A 23,473-nucleotide genomic window follows, 5' to 3' on the forward strand; every position below is an offset into this window, starting at 1 on the left:
GATTTGCTGCAGGGTGCTGTTTGCTGTAGATCTTAAGTTCTCAAGGACATGGAAGGAAGAAGAGTAGTAGTTTAAGGGTAATTCTAACTTTCTGAGAACCCTAGAGACTACGTGTTATCCCTGCAATATGTATGAATATGTGTATATATGTACCACAAGAGCCGTCGCCGCCTGCTCCATGATGGCGTGACTATTATTCCCCCCAGCACCAAGCCGCGCGCAGGTCGGCTGACTATTTTCATTCGGCCTCAGTGTGTCGTGAGCGGTGGTAGAGTGTGCTTGTTGTGCTCTCGCCAAGAAATCGTGTCACCTGTGGTTGGATTGCCTCAGTTTGCCAAAAGTGAAGTGTGATATTTACTTTTTGGATAATTACACAGACGACCAAGTGGAGTTTTTGTTTAAAGGTAAAGTAGCAAATGGTTTAGCTTACGAATTATGAGTGTGTATAGAGATTTGGAGAGTCCGAGAGTGGATTTCTTTGTTGTGCCCGATGGTGTTGGGATCATTGCAGGGCGGCTGAGGAACCTTGTTTCTGCTCAGTTAAGTCTTTCTCTGTCATAGCAACAGGAGTGGCGGACGCCTTAGGAAGGGCATAGTGCATGATTATCCTCAAGCCTGATGCCCAACGTAGTTTTTGTATCTAGAATATGAAGGGGGAAGCTTTCCAGTTGTTTTATTGTGGCAGTTGTCTGATTTGCATGAATTAAACGTATCAGTGATTGTCCTCTGTATCTTTAAATGGTATTTTATGATTAAATATTTATATTCAAGTGTTTTAAGTAATAAGTTAGATTAATTGTGTGTGATTAGTGTAATTTGTTACACACACACCACCCACTTTGTGTCTTGTACATGAAGACTTTAGATTTTGGAAAGGCTGTGGTGAGTGGTAGCTTGGTTAAAGTTGACCGCCTTATGGTAAATGCGAAGGTGAATTAAGTCATTAGTTCGCATGAATCAGGGTTGTAGGCAATTTCAGATGAATTCGAATTGCTGTCAACAATTGACTGAGGCATAGCCCTTTCCATGGTATCTGGCAGGGAGTCATATTTTATAGTGTGGTGTTTGATCATTACGAATTATGTCCCTTTTCCGAACAGAAATTGACAAAGAGACTGATTACGTTTGCATTTAACGTTGTCATCACTGAACTAGGGTGGACATTGATGGTAGGGAAAAGAGCTTAATCAAGGGAAACTTGCTTTGATATTCGAATGGAAGGGTTAGTGTTGTCATCTGAGGTGAGTGTGTAGACTGGACACTTAAAGGAAAAAAACGCGCGCGTTATTTTACGTTCCATGCACTGAAACGATGGTGGTAAGACCTTAGTTACGATGTAGAGAATGATGAGGATCTTTGACGTTACTGAGAAGGATTAACTTTTATCCGCGCGTTGCTGTACGGGGAGGAATATATATTAAACATACGAGCGGTGGGGCTTTCTGACATTACTGGTTCTAGACTGAAGCGAGTGTACGTAGTCTTAAGACAGGCGTAGTGACGCCGTGCGGTCAAATTCTCTCTCTCTCTCTCTCTCTCTCTCTCTCTCTCTCTCTCTCTCTCTCTCTCTCTCTCTCTCCCTTAGTTGCCCATTCCATTTAAACGGTTAAGGGCGATCGGAATTTTCCTCTGTAGACGTATTAAGATAGGCCATGTTAAGTTTGTTCTTGGAAGCACATTTCGATTACTGTATTCATCTTTCTCTTGTATAACGCACGAAACAGTATCCATCGCCTCCATTTAAGTATTCACGTAATGATTGATAAAGGAACCTCATTAAACTTTTGAAACAGGAATAACGCCTCTGCACATCGAGCTGTGAATCTGAAATGGATTTCTTTAACGAGCTTCCATAATGCAGTTGTTCAGCGTTGCGATCCATCAATATGATTAACTGGCCCGGGTTCGGATTTCGGATAGGGTAGCCGGCTCTCATCCAACCCAGCTATTCATCGTCTCTCCTTGAGATTGGTCGAGAAATGGGTGCCGGCGTAAGCTTTGGAAGGAAGCCTGGAAGACCATCATGGAAGTGAGTCAGATTAACTCTGTTGTAATTCTCGAATTTAGTGCAGTACACGAATCGCAACATCATACAGAGAAAGGTATTGCGACGTAGAATGTCCAAACCAGTAATAAGCCAGGAGTTACACAGATGATCTGAATGGATCATGGTGTCCACTAACTTCACCTTTGCTCTGTATTTATCTTAACTTTAAACATCATAATAGAATTGGAACTTGCTGCTGCCTCAGGCAGGCTCTTCCATTTATTAGTTGTTCTGTAAGCCAAGTTTTTGTAAGTTCATTTTCCTGTTCAGATGAGGATTTGAACGTTATTGTTGGGAATTACTGCTTAAAGAAAATTTGATGCGTTAATCTTAACTGTTTTATTATCTTGAACATCTCTTGGCATTATCATCTGCCTTGTTCTTTGATTTCCCTCAAGAGTTTGTACTAAATGGGTCGCTCCTCGTTACAATTCCTGATTTATTTTTATCTTTTATAAGACATGGGAACTAGATTTATAGTAAATTGCAAATGTCGTCCGTACATGCTTTTATATCTCTATGGAAGCTTTCTCGACTGCTTCATAGTACAGCAGTATTGTAGAACTGCACGAGACTAGGAGAACATGTCAGAGGATTCATAATGAAAGTTGTAGGGTAGGCATAGATCGGGTAAGGAAACAAACCCAGGCAGTAAAGGTTGTGGGCATAAATAGCCTTGAATTATACTATACAAATAACACCATTGTAAGAAATAAGATGGATGACCCATGGTCGTTTCTTGGTTCAGAAACTGTTACCGTAATATATCCTGTTCAGAAATTTGGATTGAAGTGAATTTTGTAAATTTGGGTGCTTAGTTTTAGATAAGATTCTTTGAATTAATGCATACTAGCCGATGTTATTAAAGATATTAGGTAAAGGGTTATGAATCAGTTCATAGTGACATTGATTAAAAAGGAGGAATATTAGTATTTTTTGAGACGTGCGGTATATAGTTACCTTAAAAATGGTTATCAGAACTGATTGTACTTCGACTGAGATAAATGAAGGTTAGGATGACTATTTTGTTAAGGAGAAAAACATGTACCCTGAAATGTAGACAGTGTCCCGAAGGCTTAGTAGCTCGTGTATTGCTGACTTCAGTTTTAGTAAGGTAGACCTGGAGACCCAGGCAGGGCAATCTGAGCTTGGTCTCTCCCTTGGTGTAATGTTCCTGACCGTGACGCATTCACTGGCCTCCCATGGTCGAGCGCGTAGGTTCGAATCCTGGTTGCGGCAGTGGGTTCTCAGTCAACCCAGCTGTTCAGCCATCCCAAGGGGTTGGTCGATATGCTTATATATATATATATATATATATATATATATATATATATATATATATATATATATATATATATATATACTTTGTCGCTGTCTCTCGCTTTGGCTAGGTAGCGCAAGGAAACAGACGAAAGAATGGCCCAGCTCACCTTTATACACATGTTTGTACATACACGCCCACACACGCTCATATACAAACCTATACATTTCAGCGTATACATACATACACAGACATATACATATATACACATGTACATACTCATACTTGCTGCCTTTATTCATTTCCGTCGCCACCCTGCCACACATGAAATAGCATCCCTCCGCCAGGTAGCGCTTTTAAAGACAAAAGGCAACATTCGTTCACACTCAGTCTCTAGCTGTCATGTATAATGCACCGAAACCACAGCTCCCTTCCCACATCCAGACCTCGCAAAACTTTCCATGGTTTACCCCAGACGCTTCACATGCCCTGGTTCAATCCATTGACAGCACGTCGACCCCGGTGTACCACATCGTTCCAGTTCACTCTACTCCTTGATTAGGGCCTCAGCTGCTCGTGCCGTCTCGGCTAACAAAAAGAAATAGAGGTTGCTTCGTAAAGCAATTAAAAAAAAAAGACGTACGTTGGAAAATGATAATCTTGATCAAGTTATAAGTGAAACAAAGGCGAGATCATCGGGAGGATTCCTGGCTTCATCACAGTTAATTATAATAGATTAAGACATCACCTGAGGAATGCTGAGTGTCCGAACGGAACCAGGGAGGGGAACGCGAGTCTGGCTGGGCTAGCCTTCGTTTTGGGACAGATAATGACATTCAAAGTCATTCTTAATTAGGCTCGGAAGGTTACGTGGGCCAGCGGGGCCGGTCTCGGCATCCAGCAGCTTGGTCGACGAGTGAACCAGCCTGGGCTCTGCCTGGTCTGTGGGAGTAGAAGACCTTACGATTACGCCAAGGTATGCTATTATTATGACTGTGGTTGAAAACCTCATTGAAATGTATTTTGTCGGGTGAAGAAAAATATCAAGGAAGATGAGAAGAGCAAGTTATAAAATGATATAAATAAGGTAATTGGGACCAAAAGGGATCGTAAAATTGACAGTTGAAGTTTCATCGTGAAAGATTTTTATCATGTGTATCAAACGTTGGGGTTGGCGAGAAAACTTGGCGCTTTGAAAACAGAAGCAGGACGGCTCACAGACAACGGAGAGGGTGTGAATAACATTTCAAAGAATTATTTCCTGTTTGCTTTTACGAGGTAAGTACAGCAGAGGCCCGGGATGTACAAAGAGTTGACGAATGTGTGTGAACTTTAGCGATGAAAATGACCTTAAGCAAAAGAAGACATCCAGGCCCTGAGAAGATACATGTTAAGAGGCTGAACACAGTTTAATTAATGAGTCAGCATGGCCTCGCCAAAGGGCAGTCGTGTTAAACTAATCTGCGTTTGAGGCAGTGAATATATATATATATATATATATATATATATATATATATATATATATATATATATATATATATATATATATATTTTTTTTTTTTTTTTTTTTATACTTTGTCGCTGTCTCCCGCGTTTGCGAGGTAGCGCAAGGAAACAGACAAAAGAAATGGCCCAACCCCCCATACACTTGTACATACACACGTCCACACACGCAAACATACATACCTACACAGCTTTCCATGGTTTACCCCAGACGCCTCACATGCCCTGATTCAATCCACTGACAGCACGTCAACCCCTGTATACCACATCGCTCCAATTCACTCTATTCCTTGCCCTCCTTTCCTGTGTGTGAATATTACTTTCCTCAGTTTTAGCATACCTTGTGACGGTCCTCGTGAAAGACTGGTAGAATAAATGGAAATGTAATTGGACTGGTGGACAGAAAGCTGATGATTAAGACAAAGTATATGATGAGGGATATGTCAGTAGTGGCCTTCCTTAAGGATCAGTCCTTTGTCCTCTTTTCTCTGAAATTTTGCTGTGGAGGGAACTCGGGTTGGGATCAACATCCAGAGATCTCTACATCTTAATGTAATAATAAGAAATGACATTAATGAGAGTGTCTAGGACATATATTCAAATCAGGAGGTAGATTTTGCTGGATATCCACCCGGTAAAGTTCTCATGAAAGCCTATTAGAGGACTGGATGAAAGCGATGTATAAAGCAACATGGCTTCTGTGATAAGAAAAGGGAATTCCCTCAGCATGGAAGTAATCGTGCTAAAAGAAAAATATTTACTGATGGCTTAAATCGTGAGGAAGATGTAGTAGGCTTTGCTGTAGTTACTGAAGCAGAATCTCGCGTTAAAAAAAAAAAGAACCAGAAGAATCTTTCTTATTTACTGTATGGTGTTCTGGCTGCACTGAATTGAACAGTTTACCTTAGAAAGAAACAGTCTCTTTCGATTCCCAGAGTGCACACCAAGCCATATCACACACCCCATTGTTCAACGAGTCCAAGATTGGATTGTAAGAACCCTCTCTGGTAAGGTCTTCAAGTAGCGAATTGGTAACGGCAGGAGCGGACCATGTGTAAGTTGACAGTTGGTGGAAACCCGATTGACTGTGTCACCTCCTCTAGATTACCTTGGTGTCTCAGTACCATGTGCTGCAGCTAGTGTGCAGAAACTAAATTGACAATACACAGATAGACTCAGAGCAATTGCAGGGTACAATCCTTTTTATGGTGCAAGTATCACAATTGTTAATATGATGTACATTTGTTATATATTGGGTCTCTTAATAGATTACCACGCACCAGTTGTGGTCCTCCACAACAGCAGTGGTATAAACAGACTTGAAGAAATGCAAAATGAAGCCTCAACATGTAGAAAGAACGTGGTATTACCAGCGTTGAAGACAGAATACTTGAAGTCAGTCTTATGCTAAACCATATATGCCATGGCTCAAGTGAATCTAAATGGATTCAAATAATAACCAACTACATGACTATGTTTGTTGTACATAATTTGTATAAGATTAAGCAGCAGCATTTCTTGCCTCCCTGGTAGATAACTCCCTTTGACGTCACTACACCCACTTATCCACTGAAGAAATTAATTACTTATATTCTTCACTTTCAACACTTGGCTAAACCAATGCTCTTGAACATACACAGAAACTCCAGTGACAGTAACATAGCCCAGTGCATCTATACTGAAGGTTCTCGCGACTCTGCCACTGGGGAGGTAGGCAGTGCTGCCATTGTGATCCCGCCCAGTGATAATAAATTAGAGAAAAATGTTAAAATAAACAACTGAGCGTTCAACTCTACAAACTGAATTGTCCGCCATACTTATCGCTCTTGAGCGGGTAGAAATCGCTGCCACGGACAGTTTAATTACCCCTGATTCTTTATCTTCATTACTTGCCTTTAACACCCTAAGATCAGAATGTAACATGCTGGTCTCTGAAGCCAGACACAAATACTCAGACATTATTTCTCAAGGAATTCAAATCAAATTGTTATGGATTCCCTCTCCTATAGGCCTTCGTGAGCATGACAAAGCTGATGTTTTAACCAAACTTGCACTTAGTAATGTTGAAAAGTAAAGGTTATGTTGAAAACAACATTGGCTTGTCAATTAGAAGCCTCAAAATTGATTAGAAAGGAACTAACTGACACCTCTGAAGCAGGACGAGTTGAGGTAAGCACAAATAAAAACATTTTTCAACACAGTGAATTGTGTAAAGTAAAACATGCATATGGAGGAAGTAATAAGAACTTATTACAAGATGATGTAGCTGCCATTCTAAGGCTTGGCTGTAAGTACTATTGGCGCTTTGGCTTAACTGGAGATGTTAATCGTGTGAATTGTTAAGTTTGTGGTCAAAGATTTGACACAAACTAGAATACTTATGTCTTAGAGTGTGAAGAAATAAGAGCCTTTTAGAGGTAGATGTAAACAAACCCTGCAAAAAATGTCAATACCTTATTGTTGATAACTGAAATTTTAAGTTTGTTTCCATATTTTGCATCTAGTCAGTAAAACTTACCATATGAAACTATGTAACGTATGTACTGAAATACGAATTGTAACATCTTGTGTAATATCAACCCACTGAGGTCTGAGTAAGACCCTTTGTGACCCCCCTGTAATCCTCTTGCCCTACCGCTCACAGGATGAGTATGAGGTGCACATAAATTTGCTGGGGAACACTGGCACAAACACTCGAAGTATGAGTGTGTCGAATTTTGATGGTGTTTTGGGTCTTACATTTTCACGAGGATATTAAGTAACTGTGATATAAAAGATGATGATAGGGTGATAAATGAGTAAAGCTATGATATCGATAAAAAGATAATGTGTTGTGATAAATGTTGTAAATATCTTGAATGTTGTAAATATCTAAGGTTTTACCTCAATGGATTCCTAAGTCGATTTTATCCCTTTCCCGCACACACAGCGAGAGAGAATGGCTCCCAATAGTCGACCTACACGAGTGATTATATTCCCAGTGTAAAATGAGTTATGATACCTGATGGAGCTATCATCAACATTGGTAAGCCAAGTTGAATGTAGTCTGTACAGAAGTGGTGTCCTTGAATGGCTTAGATCTGTCCTTCATCATAAATAATTTGCTCTGGTATTCCAACAATATTTAAGTTTACATGTAATTCTCAACAGACGGTTGGCAGAAAAAAAAAAACAAACGAGGAAAGTGTTGACACGTCCTTTTCACTGGCCTGATTGGATTGATTTGTGACCCAGGCAGATTTATTGTGCACTCCGTTGCTCATCCTGTGAGCGATAGCGCAGTAGGATTAAAGATGTCACAAAGGATCTTGAGGGCGGCCGACCGGCGAGTTTCTTTTCAACTCTTAACGTAGTGAGGGACGGTTGGTTGGCTGGCTGGCTGTTTGGTCTTGAGGCCTGTCAGCTGCCAAGGTCATTTAATCCGTCTACTTCATGGTATAGCCACCACTGGTAAATTCTTTAAAACACCTTCGTCATGTGTTAATCCTCATACCACATACACTCATCTCAATATATGTGACGCTTGTAGTAGGGGATATGTGGCAACATGGGTGGGATCATTGGCGCTCCTCCCCAGAAAAATGATATTCCTTTACTCTCTAAGTGAGCCAGGAGGTTGAGGGTTGAACTAAAATTCTGGGCGAACAGGTTACACATTTTGTCACCCCCCCTGGAGGCAATTGCTCTTCATTGCACCATTTCACAACACCACTGCAAGTCTTGCCATGCTGGTGGTAAGTAATGCTGTTGTATGATTACAGTGGAATGCATGTTTCGATTCTGAGGAACAAAAAGAAAATTAGTGTACATGAACTCGTACGTTTTCCATCTTTGAACTGACTATATAGTGAATGTGCCGTAAATAACAAGTAAAACAAAATGTTAAGAAAAAATAAGTACAAGAACAGCGAATTCTCAACAATACGTTCAGATCACATGATCCTGGAGCTGAAATGTAACCCTTGAGACCTTTTTTTGCTGTAAGTTAGGGTATCCGACCGAGCAACTGTTTCTATTTAGATAAGTAGTATCTCGGATTTCAAGTTGAGGGGTGGGTTACGCCCCTCTGCTTGTTTTATTTACATCATGGCTAGGTATCATGTTTACCAAGTCATCGTTTCAGTGCGTCATCCTGTGTGTTGCCAAACCATATGGATATTAATTGTAGTTATGATGAGAATATATAATGAACCTACAGGGGTGCTTCCTCTAGTTGCCCCGCCCCGCTATCCCCCCAGCCCCCAACAATAACCTGAAACGTTGGGAAGACCTTGAGCCGCGGGGAGTGGGTTCCACCGGGCTGTGGGTGGTGGTGGGCAGGGCGCTTTGCTATCCCACTCACTGCCCGGGGAGGAGGCGGGGCTGGGCAGAGCCACCCAGCGTACTCACCACTCGACATGAAATGTTCCCAGCTCTACCGCTACAGTTGTGTTCATATATATATATATATATATATATATATATATATATATATATATATATATATATATATATAATATATATATATATATATATATATATATATATTTTTTTTTTTTTTTTTATACTTTGTCGCTGTCTCCCGCGTTTGCGAGGTAGCGCAAGGAAACAGACGAAAGAAATGGCCCAACCCCCCCCCCCCCATACACATGTACATACACACGTCCACACACGCAAATATACATACCTACACAGCTTTCCATGGTTTACCCCAGACGCTTCACATGCCTTGCTTCAATCCACTGACAGCACGTCAACCCCTGTATACCACATGACTCCAATTCACTCTATTTCTTGCCCTCCTTTCACCCTCCTGCATGTTCAGGCCCCGATCACACAAAATCTTTTTCACTCCATCTTTCCACCTCCAATTTGGTCTCCCTCTTCTCCTCGTTCCCTCCACCTCCGACACATATATCCTCTTGGTCAATCTCTCCTCACTCATTCTCTCCATGTGCCCAAACCATTTCAAAACACCCTCTTCTGCTCTCTCAACCACGCTCTTTTTATTTCCACACATCTCTCTTACCCTTACGTTACTTACTCGATCAAACCACCTCACACCACACATTGTCCTCAAACATCTCATTTCCAGCACATCCATCCTCCTGCGCACATCTCTATCCATAGCCCACGCCTCGCAACCATACAGCATTGTTGGAACCACTATTCCCTCAAACATACCCATTTTTGCTTTCCGAGATAATGTTCTCGACTTCCACACATTTTTCAAGGCTCCCAAAATTTTCGCCCCCTCCCCCACCCTATGATCCACTTCCGCTTCCATGGTTCCATCCGCTGACAGATCCACTCCCAGATATCTAAAACACTTCACTTCCTCCAGTTTTTCTCCATTCAAACTCACCTCCCAATTGACTTGACCCTCACCCCTACTGTACCTAATAACCTTGCTCTTATTCACATTTACTCTCAACTTTCTTCTTCCACACACTTTACCAAACTCAGTCACCAGCTTCTGCAGTTTCTCACATGAATCAGCCACCAGCGCTGTATCATCAGCGAACAACAATTGACTCACTTCCCAAGCTCTCTCATCCCCAACAGACTTCATACTTGCCCCTCTTTCCAGGACTCTTGCATTTACCTCCTTTACAACCCCATCCATAAACAAATTAAACAACCATGGAGACATCACACACCCCTGCCGCAAACCTACATTCACTGAGAACCAATCACTTTCCTCTCTTCCTACACGTACACATGCCTTACATCCTCGATAAAAACTTTTCACTGCTTCTAACAACTTGCCTCCCACACGTATATATATATATATATATGAATAAAACGGGGTTAGTTTGGGTGCGTCAGAAACATGAATTAGAAACAGACCATTCTAATGTTTGCAAAGTGATTCTTTCCCCTCTTTGACTAATTGGTTTAAATGTTCTCGTGTTTTTTTTTTTTTTTGATACTCTTCCACAATATGTGTTTAATACCGATTATTTATTGCTCCATGCAGCTCCGAGATGCAGAATGTAGAACAGACGGGCAGCACATATATGTGTAGTAGGAGACCGTTCATGTATGGTGTGAGAAGCTTACGTTGCAGGACGGTTGCAGATTTAAACGCACGATCACTTACTTGTAAGTTTGACTTGGAGCCACATGAAAGATTACATTAGCAGCTGTATTATCTCTCTCTCTCTCTCTCTCTCTCTCTCTCTCTCTCTCTCTCTCTCTCTCTCTCTCTCTCTCTCGAGCTGTCTCTGTCTTGAGGGCGGATGATGGTTGTGGGCTGGTCGGCCTTGGCTTGGCCTGATTCTCACGTTCCTCCTCGCCCACGTTTGGTGAGGTTTTTATTCATTACTGAATGATTCCACGACTCATAAACCCCGAGGATGAGGCTGTTGATTACGAGACATAGGTTTTCAGCTCAAATGTCGTTGAGAGTTTGTCTTCTAGAATACTTCTTTAATTTTTAAGTATTTTTCACGTACTTTAAATAAATTTGAACATTAGATAGAAATGATGTCAGACTTTTAATTTCGAACGACAGAGAATTTTGTTTAAATTATCACTCGCCAAATTTTGTTAGATTATCACTCGTCAAATTTTGTTAGATTATCACTCGCCAAATGAACTCGTTCTCAGAGTGGCAACTGGCGTAGTGTCCCGGAGCAGACTTGACTGACCTCTACGAAGGGACGCGGGGTCAGATGTAGTAACTTCAGCAGCAGCAGCCGTTGTGTCGGGCTTAGCCGAGACATGTCCGTCATTCCTTGGGATAACATTACGTAACGGTCCAACGGAGACAGCTTAGTTGAGATTGCCCCTGAGGATGCTTAGCTTCACAAACACATGGATGGATTGAGAGCTCCTGGAGTCGTGTAGTAAAGTTGCTAAGTTGCTGTTGTCTAGCTGAGGTGAAGTTTTTAAGTCCAAGTGTAGGAGCAGAAATTAGAAACTTGATGATGTTAGCGAATGCAGTAGGAACAGAGGTGTGCATACAGTATGAGAAACTATTCTCCACTTCTCGTTGGAGAGAGAAATGTTTTAAAGTTTCACAGATAGCGTTGACTAAGTTTGCGTCATTTTGAAAAAAATACAATTTTGATGTTTAGAACTTATGAGGAACGTTTTTATTCCATCCGACTCTGAGGACACCACGGTTGACTATGTATTCTGCCCGGGGCCCAGTAACCTGGTGGAACAAAGGACTAGGTTGGCCAATGGAATGTTTCGTGGGACATCAAGCGTCAGTAAGGCCGAAAGGGATGCCGCGGGGGACTAGCTAGGCTAGTGGGAGGCCACATGGAATGAGAAGCGCTAGCTAGGCTAGTGATATGCTGTGTTGGAAATAAGAGTAGTAGCTAGCTAGGCTGGTAGGATGCCACAGGGATGTGATTAGGAGGGGCATGAGAAGCTACAGCTTGGCCCGTGAGGATGATGCAGGGACATGAGAAGCGTCAGTTAGGCTAGGGACGTAACAGGGACATGAGATACGTCGGCTAGGCTAGTGGGACGCCGTAGGAACACTTGAAGAAGCGTCGCTAGGCTATAGTGGGATGCCACAGAGACGTAAGAAGCGTCAGCCAGCCAAGTGGGACGTGAGTGTCAGCTAGACTAGTGGGATGCAACAAGAAAGCTTAAAAGAGGAGGTTATTTACTGGGAAGTTGCACAGGCACGCGGATCTCCCGGTGTCCTTGAGTGAGGCCGGACCAAAAGTGTCTAACAGCATTGGGAACCAGTATTTGTAGAGGATAAGAATATTGGTTCAACCTATTAAGTAAAAGTGTGTGTGTGTGTGTGTGATGGGTCGCTGTGCAGAGGAACCCAGCGCTCGGCTTCCATGCAAAAAAAAAAAAAAAAAAAAAATGTCTTGGGTCGATACGATCCTGGCATGATATCTTGATGGCAGGAGAGACTCATCTGTCACTGTATAATGGCCGTGTCTGGCAGTAGGAGCTGGGTGGGTTGTGGAGCGTGTACTCTGACGTCTGCTCGGAATAATATTTAACTTGACAAACGGTAGCATGATTTACATAAATGAATAATATATATATATATATATATATATATATATATATATATATATATATATATATATATATATATATATATATTGTGTGTGTGTTTTGCACAATTGGAGGCTAAGTTAGCCATGATTAAGATGACATGAATCCGGGAATACATACGCCCCGCTACCCATCCAGGTCCAGCTGCCAGACACGCTCGTTGCAAAGTAACAGATGACTTCCCTACCTACCTCCTAAACAATCATGACCGAATTGTAATCGCCCGGAAAGACTTTATGTTTTTGCTCTGGAGAGGACCAATGCACACACACATGCATACATTAATTCTTGTTTACCATTGAGATGGAGTGTAGGTTAGTAATGCTGTCTAGTCACGACATGAACAGACACAATCAAGAAACCATTATCCCTGGTGTCAGGGGATGCGACGTGCCAGGGGCAGGAGTGTGGTGGCGTGGTCACCATGAGCTGCACTGTGGATTGACCCGCATGCTGCTTCCCCCAACACAACTTTTTACCTTGGTTTTGCTTTTAATGTACGTAAATACGGCCCAGTCTTCTTCAAACTATTTCCAGGGAAGGAAGAACATCCGAGACAGATATTCGGATAGAAATGATATCCGTAGCTTATTCTCTTTATCTTCCACTCGCCGTAAGATCGCCACCCATAACACGAATTTACGACTTGGATTGCTCTCGCGTACAGTGGTGAGTGTGTACACCGACACAGATGTGGTGAGATGCAACTTTTTCGATTGTCTTGCTGGGGCTTGGGGAAGAATGGGGCTGGTGGACGCCCGCTTGTTTCGCATCACCAGTAAAAACGATTTTATTTACAGTCGGTCGTCCATTGTCAAAATATCAGATATCCTCTTTTTTTCTTTTTTTCTTTTGTTTACAAAATTACAATATTCAACCACGTTCGACTACGCTGAAGCAGACGCACTCCTTCTGACTTTTGTTTTACGCAAGGTATCTTACATCAGGTTTGGTCTTGTAGCTACAGGTTTTGAGGTATTGTTTGAAGCAGCGACCATGTTGTGTGTGTCCTGGGAGGGGAAACGCGAACCGTCTTGAGGACGGTGAGGTGTGACTCCTGGCCCCCGGGGAGGCGGTGTGTCCTCCTTCCGTCAACCGTTGTCCACTACATAACATTTATCTCCTCGCCGTCTGCAGCCTCCTGAGCGCTGTGAGCACGACAGCACGACCACAGAGCACAACGGTACCTCCCTTGATGGCCTGGCCTTTGACTTGATCCTTGAGGATGAGTTCAGAGGACATGCCCTCATGTCTCAGGGATGCACCCTCTTGGTTGTAAGGTCAAGATGCGTTCCTGCCTGGCCAGTGCCCTTGTCGGTGTCTTCAGGTGTGCCGTAAATGGCATGTTTCCTTAACGCGTCGCAGAGATAGGAATTCCTTTTATTTGTAAGTTATTGCGTATTTCTTCGATTCTTCTGCGTTATGTCTACGCCATTTATATAGCGGTAATCGTGCAGTATCATATTACGACTATTTGTTGCTATTGATTATGCTTTTTAGACCCTGAATGTCCAGTGGGTGGTCTCTGAAAGGCGCGTTTGTCTGTGGTTTTGTAATGGGTTTTTATAAAGGTGTTGTGGATGTTAGGATGCTGTTGTGGCATTGGTACCGCCGGCCTTTTGTGGATCTCCCCGGTATATAATGTTCCTCTCCGTATTGCCAACTCGCATCAGTCGGTCAGAGCTTAATATGGTGGGAACCAATAATCAATAGCTCCCTTTTTCGGGTGTGGGCTTGTGTTTGCTGCGTGTGTCGACTGGAGTTCGCAGTATGGTGTCCAAGAGGCATGACCTGCATTTCTGGCGTGACGTCACGGCGTGCCGCAGCATCGGGTTTCAGAACGATGAAAAGTGCGAAGGTATCTTTAAGGTATTACCGCGATGGTCGGGGGATCGTCACGCCATCGGGTTGGTGCATCGCACCGTCGTGCTCAGTGGTCGTGCCTTAGGGCTTTAGTTGTCGTACCACCGTGTGGCTTAGGATTTAGGTTCACTCGTCTCTTGAGTGGCGATTTGTGGTTCTTGTACTCTTTTCCACCGTAGGAGGTAAACGAAGGTTGAATATAATGCCATACAGTGCGCCACAGCCTTTTTCATCGGAGCTGCAGATATGAAGGGGGGGTTTGGGATGGGGTCAAGTTGGCTGGAATGTTGCCTGTGTTACGTAACCATCTGCTGTGGTTTATTGGCCGGAAGCCAAGTGGCGCTGCTTCTCCTTATTGCCACTTGAGTACTCGCTCGAGTGCCTGTTTGTGTACTTACCCTTAACGTCCTTAATCAGTAGGGTTTAAGGGGGCTTATTCTGTGAGACCTACTGCCTCTCCCTGTTCCCATATTTTTGCCTGTGATCCGCTTGTTGATCGGTACTGTCTCTGTATTTCTCACCGTCTGCATTTCCTCTTCGTTCCTCAGACCCATTTCCCCGACATTCCCCCCCTCCCTTTAGGTCATCCGCACCTCCAGAACGCAGGGAAGGGAAGCGTCGGTCACCTTGGGTGAGGGAATGCCTTTTTGGGGGGGATTTCATTCCCTTCTCCGTATGGAGTGACTGAACCCATAGGGAGGAGGATCATAGTACATAAAACAGCGTCTTAAAAAGTTTTCCTGCATCTGATTCCATGGTTCGTAAAGGCCAGTCGCGACTCGGGCTGCTATGTCAAGTATAGATGGAATGCTCGGTTATCAGAGAACTGATGCGTCACTTGGCCGCGTTTACCGTACCAGGGGAAGAAGTAAGACGCTGAAAATAAACCAGACGTAAACAGACGTCTTTTATCACGGAAATTTGAAAAGGTCTTGAGAGTAATTCTGTCCAGGTAGGACAAACAGATTACTCATTGCCTTCCCAGACAAAATGGTGGGCTGGAGCCTGCGACCTTTTCAAGACGAGATAATGACTCGTACGCAGAGCACTTACTGCAGAGTCACAAGACTTGTGTTTATAGGCCCACTTGCACAGACATCAGAGGTAGATGAGGGATTTTATGATCAGTTAAGAGCAATTTGTAATGAATTAAGTTTCCATCATAGTTGGAGATTTTTAAACATACCGGCGGTGTCTAAATGGGCGAGGATCCCTTCCTAGTAGCTCCGGGCATGCGTGGACTCCACTTAAAGTTGCCTGATAGTGGCGTGATCCAGTTGGTCGAGGAACCACAACGAGACTATATCAAGATTTACTTCCAACTCCAAATGAGGATCTCGACCATAATGTTGAAGTTGGAGAAAAGATTGGTATTTTTGAGGTCGCTCTCGACACACTGCATGTTACGTCGGTCAACATAACAGTCGCGCGCGCAAAAAGAAAGAGAAAGAAAACTGGTATTAAACTTGCAAATTTTGATGATCTTCGCATCGCTCTTGATAAGGCAAACCTTGGCATGATATGGACCATGTAATCAGATGATCGAGGTTTGTAAATATTTTTAACCGTTGCAGGTTATGTATGTAAGACTTTACTGATGATCTTTTATCATCACTTCTCACGTCATATGTTCCTTGGCTTTGTACTTCATGTTGCTGATGTAACCGCTTTACGCTCCGAAATCTTGCCTCCAACGACCTCCCCAGTCACGTACGACTCCCTCATATCCTAGTGGGATTGAAATACTTTATAAATGTACGTTGAGACAAAGATTTTGAGCTAAGTAACTTTAAGGTGTTTGGATTGGACACAAAACGGGTGGGTTTTCACTGGTAAAAACAAAGGATCGGGTCCTTTCAAACCTTCTCATTTATAACGGCGCTGAAACTTATTTTCTTTTTCTCTCTCGCCCACATTATTCTGTTGTTCTGGGGCGTAATTGTTCTTGTTTTAATAGCAGACGCTAAATGGAATAGAAACGAGCCAGTCCTTTCAAAAGTGCTTCTGTTTCTTTTTTTTTTTTTCTCCCGTGCCTGAGAAGATGTATGTACGGAGGAGGAGGGGGATGTGGAGTTTAGGAATAACAGGTTCTCGTGGGTCACAAAGCTGTGTAATGGGACGTGCGGTGGGTAGGGTGCTAGTGTGAGGGAGAGCCGGCGGGCGGGCCTTCCTGTGAACGTGCTTGGAACGCGTGGGCGCGGGAAGTGGGGTTGGGGTGGGAGGGTGTGGTGCGACTTTCGCCGATGGAGGACATATTAGTTAAATGGCTGTGGGCAAGTGTGGTTGACATGGGATCCGCTGGGAGACGAGACTCGTTCGTGGCAGTGTATTGGTGGATGAAGTGGTGTGTGTGGTGGTGGTGGGAGAGGTTAGTTAGTGAGTGTCTGCCCCACGTTTGAGTGCGTGAGCGGATCTGTGTGTGTGTGTGTGTGTTGTGTGTGTGTGTGTTTGAAACTACTATTTGTGTATTTTAACTTTGTACGATTATGTACTTTGTCTTTATCCAGGTACCTATTGAGCGGCCAAACCCTAGGGAAGGATGAACAGCTGGATTGGCTGTGGGCTGACTGTCGCGCCTAGGATTCGAACCCAGGCGCGTCAGGTAGGTGAATCAATTAACCACTGAGACCCGTGTGTCTGCGCGATTAAAGCTCATAACGAGAAATAAAGACTGGGATTCGTTCTCCTTAACGTAGTTCCTGGGAGTAGGAAGATCCATCAAGTACGGCAGCGTACGCCTTGGCAGCAGGGAGCGGCAGGTGTTCTGGGGGACCTACCAAAGCTCAGTCATGTTTCCCTCCCTCGAAAATGTCGGCATTCCAGATTCAGTGTCCGCTGGGACGTGTTGGTTGTTTACGCTAGAGCTGAAGGTGAATGTGCTTGCTGTGAAAGTAGATGAATTACACTCGTGGTAACGTTAACATATTACTACTTACACCTGTACGAAGATGACCATTAGTATGAGAACGGGTGCGATGTCAACACACGAGGTGTAATGATGTTGGGGGTGGAGGAGGGGGGTAGGATGTGGTTGTCGGGTGTAACAACACCAGTGGACTAACCTTAGTGATAAATGGGAGCATTAGTGGTGTTCAGCGCCCCAAGAAATTGTTGCTTGGACTGCTAGGGAACTGGTGGTGGCTTCGGGTTGTACTGCGCACTCTCTCTCCTGCCTGGAGTGCTAGGGAACTGTTGGTGGCTTCGGGTTGTACTGCGCACTCTCTCTCCTGCTTGAAGTGCTAGGGAACTGGTGGTGGCTTCGGGTTGTACTGCGCACTGTCTCTCTCCTGCCTGGAGTGTTAGGGAACTGGTGGTAGCTGGGGTAGTACTGGGCACTGCGCCTGGTGCCAGGATTTTGGCTGCCTTAAATACAACTCACTTGTTCACGGAGCCCGTGTGATGTGTGTCCTCCATATGGCCTAGTTTGTCTGTTGTTGCCTGAGGATCACGGACGTCATGTGAAGTGTTCCCTTAGTTTGTCTGTTGTTGCCTGAGACGTCCAGAATGTTGTTTTCCCCACTCAAGGTTGCCAGTCCTCAGCGTAGTGTGGGTAAAGTAAGTAACATTTCCATCGGAGGATGTAGTAGCCGAGGGGCCGTGGTGACTCGCCCTGCCATACCGGAGGAGTTGCAGTGAGGGCGGGTCTAGGTGGGTTAAGGTGTCCCGTGCCCAGATGGGCCAGTGGTGAAACTGGCCAACACCGCCGCCGCCCCGTCCCTCACCGTCAGAAGCCGGCCGCCGCTCGGGAGACCGTCGAGCGCACCCCGCCCTCCCACAGATGGAACGGGACAGGAGTATGTCTCGAACAGAACGGGATAGGAGAACAACCCACCACGACCTCTCTCCCCGTGGGACGGGACGGGATAACGTAGCATGAGATGCACAATATATTTGGCCGGGGATACCTGCGCGAATCAATCAGTCCCCCGGCCAGGACGCGAGAGCAATACGCCCACGGGAGACGGGGTGGGAAAGCCCTCCTTCCCTGGGAGAGGAGCACTCCCCCGCATAGTAAAGTAGCTGCTGATAGCAGCAAAAATCAATCAGTGTCCCCCCCACGTGGGACGGCACGGGACTGGACGGGGCAGTGAGACGAGCCCCCCAACCCACCCCAGCCCACGGGAGGGCGTTGTATCACCACCACAATCGAGAAGGGTTTGCCCCGCCTCATAATTCCCCTCTTGACGTCCGGAGCTGCTCTTATCCGGCCCTAAAGCCTCCCCTGATCCAATAATCCTCTTGAAGTACTTTCCCCCTGATCGCTCACCGCCTCTCTATAGCTCATTATCATTTTCCCCTCCTCCCACCACCACCACCACCTCCTCCTTATTTCCCTGCCTGCTTTCACTCTCAGATTTCCCTCGTGTCCTCACGAACTTTCCCCAAGTTAGTGGGAAATGTTTTTTTTTTTCTTTTGCCCGTCACTGAGCACTGTGTCCCTCACTCTCGTGTAGAATATGTGGCATGGAACACCACACCACACCACACCACACCTCACCACACCACACCACACCACACCTCACCACACCACACCTCACCTCACCACCATCACCTCTTCCTCCTCCTCCTGCGCCACACGTATGGTTGAAGTACTCCTTATCTGTCGAAACTTTTTTTTGAAGTATATTCTCGCAGAACGGCATCATGGCTCTCCATTTATCATCCGCTTGCCTCCCTCCCTCCCTCTGCCTCTCTCTGCCCCTTCAGGATTTTGGTGACCTCGTCAGAAATACAGAGAGGGGCTCTTAAGACCCCGCCGTATATCATGCAGAATTCATGTCCCCTTCTGCAGGAGAGGCTCTGCCCCGGGTGGTCGCCTAGCCTCGCCCTCCCCCTCCTCTCCTGGGAAGGAACAAAGCATTCACACCTACCACACACACACACACACACACACACACACACACACACACACACACACACACACACACACACACCACAGGTATACGTCTGGTTGTAACTATCACGGAGCGCAGCTTTAATTCCCTTCTCTCTCTCTCTCTCTCTTTCTCCCTACTCTCTCTCTCTCTCTCTCTCTCTCTCCTATTCTCTCTCTTTCTCCCTACTCTCTCTCTAATCCCCCACTCTCTTCCTCCCTCCCTCCCTCTCCCTGAAAAGACAGACCACTTCAGGAGCCGGGAGCGCGGGCCGTCATCGCCTTTGGTGGAATGCCAGGTTATCGTTGGGTGTGTTTAAACCCGGCGCGATAGCCGTTATCACGGGCGGGAGGTGGCGGGTGAGGCTAGGTATCGTCATAACCTTAGAGATAACCTGGAGAAAAATTGTTTACGGCTGTGACACGCAGGTTAGGTTAGGTGTCCGTGGGAATTGCTTTGTCGGAAACATAACAGTGGAAGTTAGGAGAGGCTCGTGATACGAATGGATGGGATTGGATGGGTTGAAAGGCCTGGCCGCCCGTCATAAAGTGCTAGTGAAGGGGAGTTGTATATTGGCAGGGCCGTAATTGGGTAACGTGCACGGCAGGAGGTGGTGACGTGTTTGCCAGCCAGCTAACTGATCTCTTTGGAACTGTTTGTGGTGGTGAGGTGGCAGCGTGGTGTAGGGCGACGCCTGTACGTAGACCCGTATCTTATAATGACAACGTGTAGTTAACCGGGGTGTGTCGTCCCAACGCATTCCCGGTTACTGACGCGTCATCACAGGCAACCGGGACAAGACTTTTTTGACCGCAAGGTTGTGTTTACATGTTGAAGTGATGCTGTGCTGTACAGACGTTGACTGTGTGGGAGGAAGGCAGTAGGAGGTATGACTGTGTGTGGGAGGAAGGCTGTAGGAGGTATGACTGTGTGTGGGAGGAAGGCTGTAGGAGGTATGACTGTGTGTGGGAGGAAGGCAGTAGGAGGTATGACTGGGTGGGAGGAAGGCAGCAGGAGGTATGACTGGGTGGGAGGAAGGCAGCAGGAGGTATGACTGGGTGGGAGGAAGGCAGCAGGAGATATGACTGGGTGGGAGGAAGGCAGTAGGAGGTATGACTGGGTGGGAGTAAGGCAGTAGGAGGTATGACTGGGTGGGAGTAAGGCAGTAGGAGGTATGACTGGGTGGGAGTAAGGCAGTAGGAGGTATGACTGGGTGGGAGTAAGGCAGTAGGAGGTATGACTGTGTGTGGGAGGAAGGCAGTAGGAGGTATGACTGAGTGGGAGGAAGGCAGTAGGAGGTATGACTGGGTGGGAGGAAGGCAGTGGGAGGTATGACTGGGGAACCGAAAGAGTATTAGAAATCATTGTGGAGTGTGTAATATGGTGTGCCTTGAGTACGTCTCCTTTACGTGACTTAGAATGTGTGGTGAGGGATTTGGAGTGTGTGAACGAGAGTGAAAATTGATGGTGTGTGTGTGTGTGTGAGGGTGTGTTTCTGAGGTGATTGCAGGTCATTAACAGCCTCCATGACTACTCCCGTACTGCGAACACATCACAGGAGAACATAGACGCATAGGAACACCTGTGGACTCGAGCGAATGCAAGCCCTTGAAGGGCAGCAGGTTCGAGTATCCTGAGCTAACCACCGCCGAGATATGAGTGTGGATAAACTCATTGCCTTTCTAAGTAGTGAGAGAGGGAATCCCGCGAGATGGAGGACCCAGTGCGAGCTGATCACTGGCTTCAAGTTTTCTAACGAGGCATTTATAATGCTCGCCTACACACCCAGTGTCGTGTGTGGAGGGATACTAACGCGATTACCGCTAAATCCCCCCGCCGCCACCCATACATCATAGTCAAGGTAACGCGATAACGACCTGGCTCATCTGTGGTCTGCACAATTCACAGATTACTGCAATGCCTCTCTAGATATGTTCAGGGTTCCCTGCAACCAAACCGTCGTCAAATTGAGGCTTTTACTGGATAGAGCGCTAGCCTCGACCAGAACTGAGACGGAGACCATGTCAGTCATGTGTGATGCGCCGTGACGTGTATTCTTCTAAGGCAAGGCTGCAGTGCCCTGGGGAGGGTGGTGGTGTCAGCGATGATATGGACTCAGCTCCTCGTAAAATGCCATGGTCCCCTTTTCGATCTCTTCAGCATGAACCTCCATCATGGAGTCGTTCTTAATGACTCAGCTGACCAAGAGTGTAAGGTCAGCCAAGTATAGTGTGTGACCTGGCTGACTTTTAGTATAAGGTCAGCCATATACTGTGTGTGTGTGTGACCTGACTGACCTTTAGTGTAAGGTCAGCTATAAACTGTCTGTGACCTGGCTGGCCTGGTAGTGGCGTGTTGGCCCTCCGCCAGCCAACCCTCTCCCACCGCCTCCCGTGGACGGATGACGGCGGGGAGGATCGGCCTCTGTAGAAGGGGAGGGAGAGGGATAATGGTGGGAGGGAAGGAGAGACGGTGGAGATAGAGCGAGGGAGAGGGAGGTATACGGCGGATGCTGCGTCAGTTTCTGGTGGGATTGTGAGCAGCAGGAGGGAGGGGGCGTAGACAAAAACCTTGGTAGTACACTTGGGAGGGGAGATGGTGATGGCAGGAGGAGGAGGAGGAGGAGGGAGGGGGCGCGGCGGTGCGCCTCGCAAGGATTTTTGGAGAAGGTTAGAGAGGTGATATTGACACTGTCCCTGGTATGACGGGGGAAGGATCAGCCAGTACGATGTGTGGGAGGAAATGGGCGAGGAGAGCGACCCCCCCCCCCTCTCTGATCGCCGGGGAGGCCCAGGCACAGCCCACTGCTCTGGCCAGGTGCCACCACGGGAAGGAAGGGCATGACGACTCGTAAACAACATCAATCGAAAGACTTGGTGGTCTTACGACAAGGTCATCTGCTGGAGGATGATCTACGACGAGGTCATCTGCAGGAGGATGATCTACGACGAGGGCATCTGCCGGAGGATGATCTACGACGAGGTCATCTGCTGGAGGATGATCTACGACAAGGTCATCTGCTGGAGGATGATCTACGACGAGGTCATCTGCTGGAGGATGATCTACGACGAGGTCATCTGCTGGAGGATGATCTACGACGAGGTCATCTGCTGGAGGATAATCTACGACGAGGTCATCTGCTGGAGGATAATCTACGACGAGGTCATCTGCTGGAGGATAATCTACGACGAGGTCATCTGCTGAAGGACAGTAACGCAAATGTAGTAAGAGTGAGGCGGTATGGCGTGGGTGTCGGGAGACGAAGCGATGTACGAGAAATGGAGGGATTATGTAAGGTAAGGTAAGGTTGGGCCTGCTGCCACTGTGTGTACCTTACCTTCCTCTGTCAACACTGGCCGGACCACACCACCACCACCACCGCCCTCACCGCCACCACCAGCCAACCAGCCCTTCTGACACCACCGCCACTACCTCCCTCACCACCGCCCGCCCCCTCCTCCTCCTCCTCCACCATCCCTCCTTACACAAGCGCCTCGGCTCTTTTACCAGGTGTACGGGGGGAAAAGAAGAAGAATTATGTACTGACAAACTTGTGCTTCATCAAGTTATTTTTTTTTCTGAGATTTGTGGAGGGTGCAGCTGGGAGCGTACTTCGATGGGAGTTATGGAGGACATAGCGCTTGAGTGAGGGACGGTTGAACCATGTTGTATGTTTCCTCATTTGGCGGCATGGAAGGAACCCCCAGTGGCAGCCACGATGTGACATATGTGCTCGCCAGGTGATGGATGTAATATTTGGAGGTTGCGAGGAGAAGAGGAGGGTCTCCACCCGACCCCTCAGGAGTTCAGGGAAATAGGGACGGGTGGCGAGGCTGTCGTAGTGATGATATGGCGATGACGTAGCTTGTTGCCAGGCCAGAGTGCTGGATGGCAGTGTATGGGGAGGGA

The 23,473-nt window shown here is 46.0% G+C and overlaps 1 protein-coding gene across 6 annotated transcripts in view; it reads left to right on the forward strand.

The window, feature by feature from the left end:
* The first annotated feature begins 257 nt into the window (after window positions 1-257).
* The window catches only part of LOC139750214 (adenylate cyclase type 1-like), an 836,862-nt gene continuing 813,646 nt past the window's right edge, over window positions 258-23,473 (forward strand). For all 6 annotated transcript variants that reach the window (XM_071664687.1, XM_071664693.1, XM_071664690.1 and 3 more), the window contains exon 1: window positions 258-404. The gene's annotated coding sequence lies outside the window, so the exon portion shown is untranslated. The remainder of the gene's footprint in view (window positions 405-23,473) is intronic.

This window comes from Panulirus ornatus, chromosome 9, assembly GCF_036320965.1.
Source record: "Panulirus ornatus isolate Po-2019 chromosome 9, ASM3632096v1, whole genome shotgun sequence".
Taxonomy (NCBI): domain Eukaryota; kingdom Metazoa; phylum Arthropoda; class Malacostraca; order Decapoda; family Palinuridae; genus Panulirus; species Panulirus ornatus.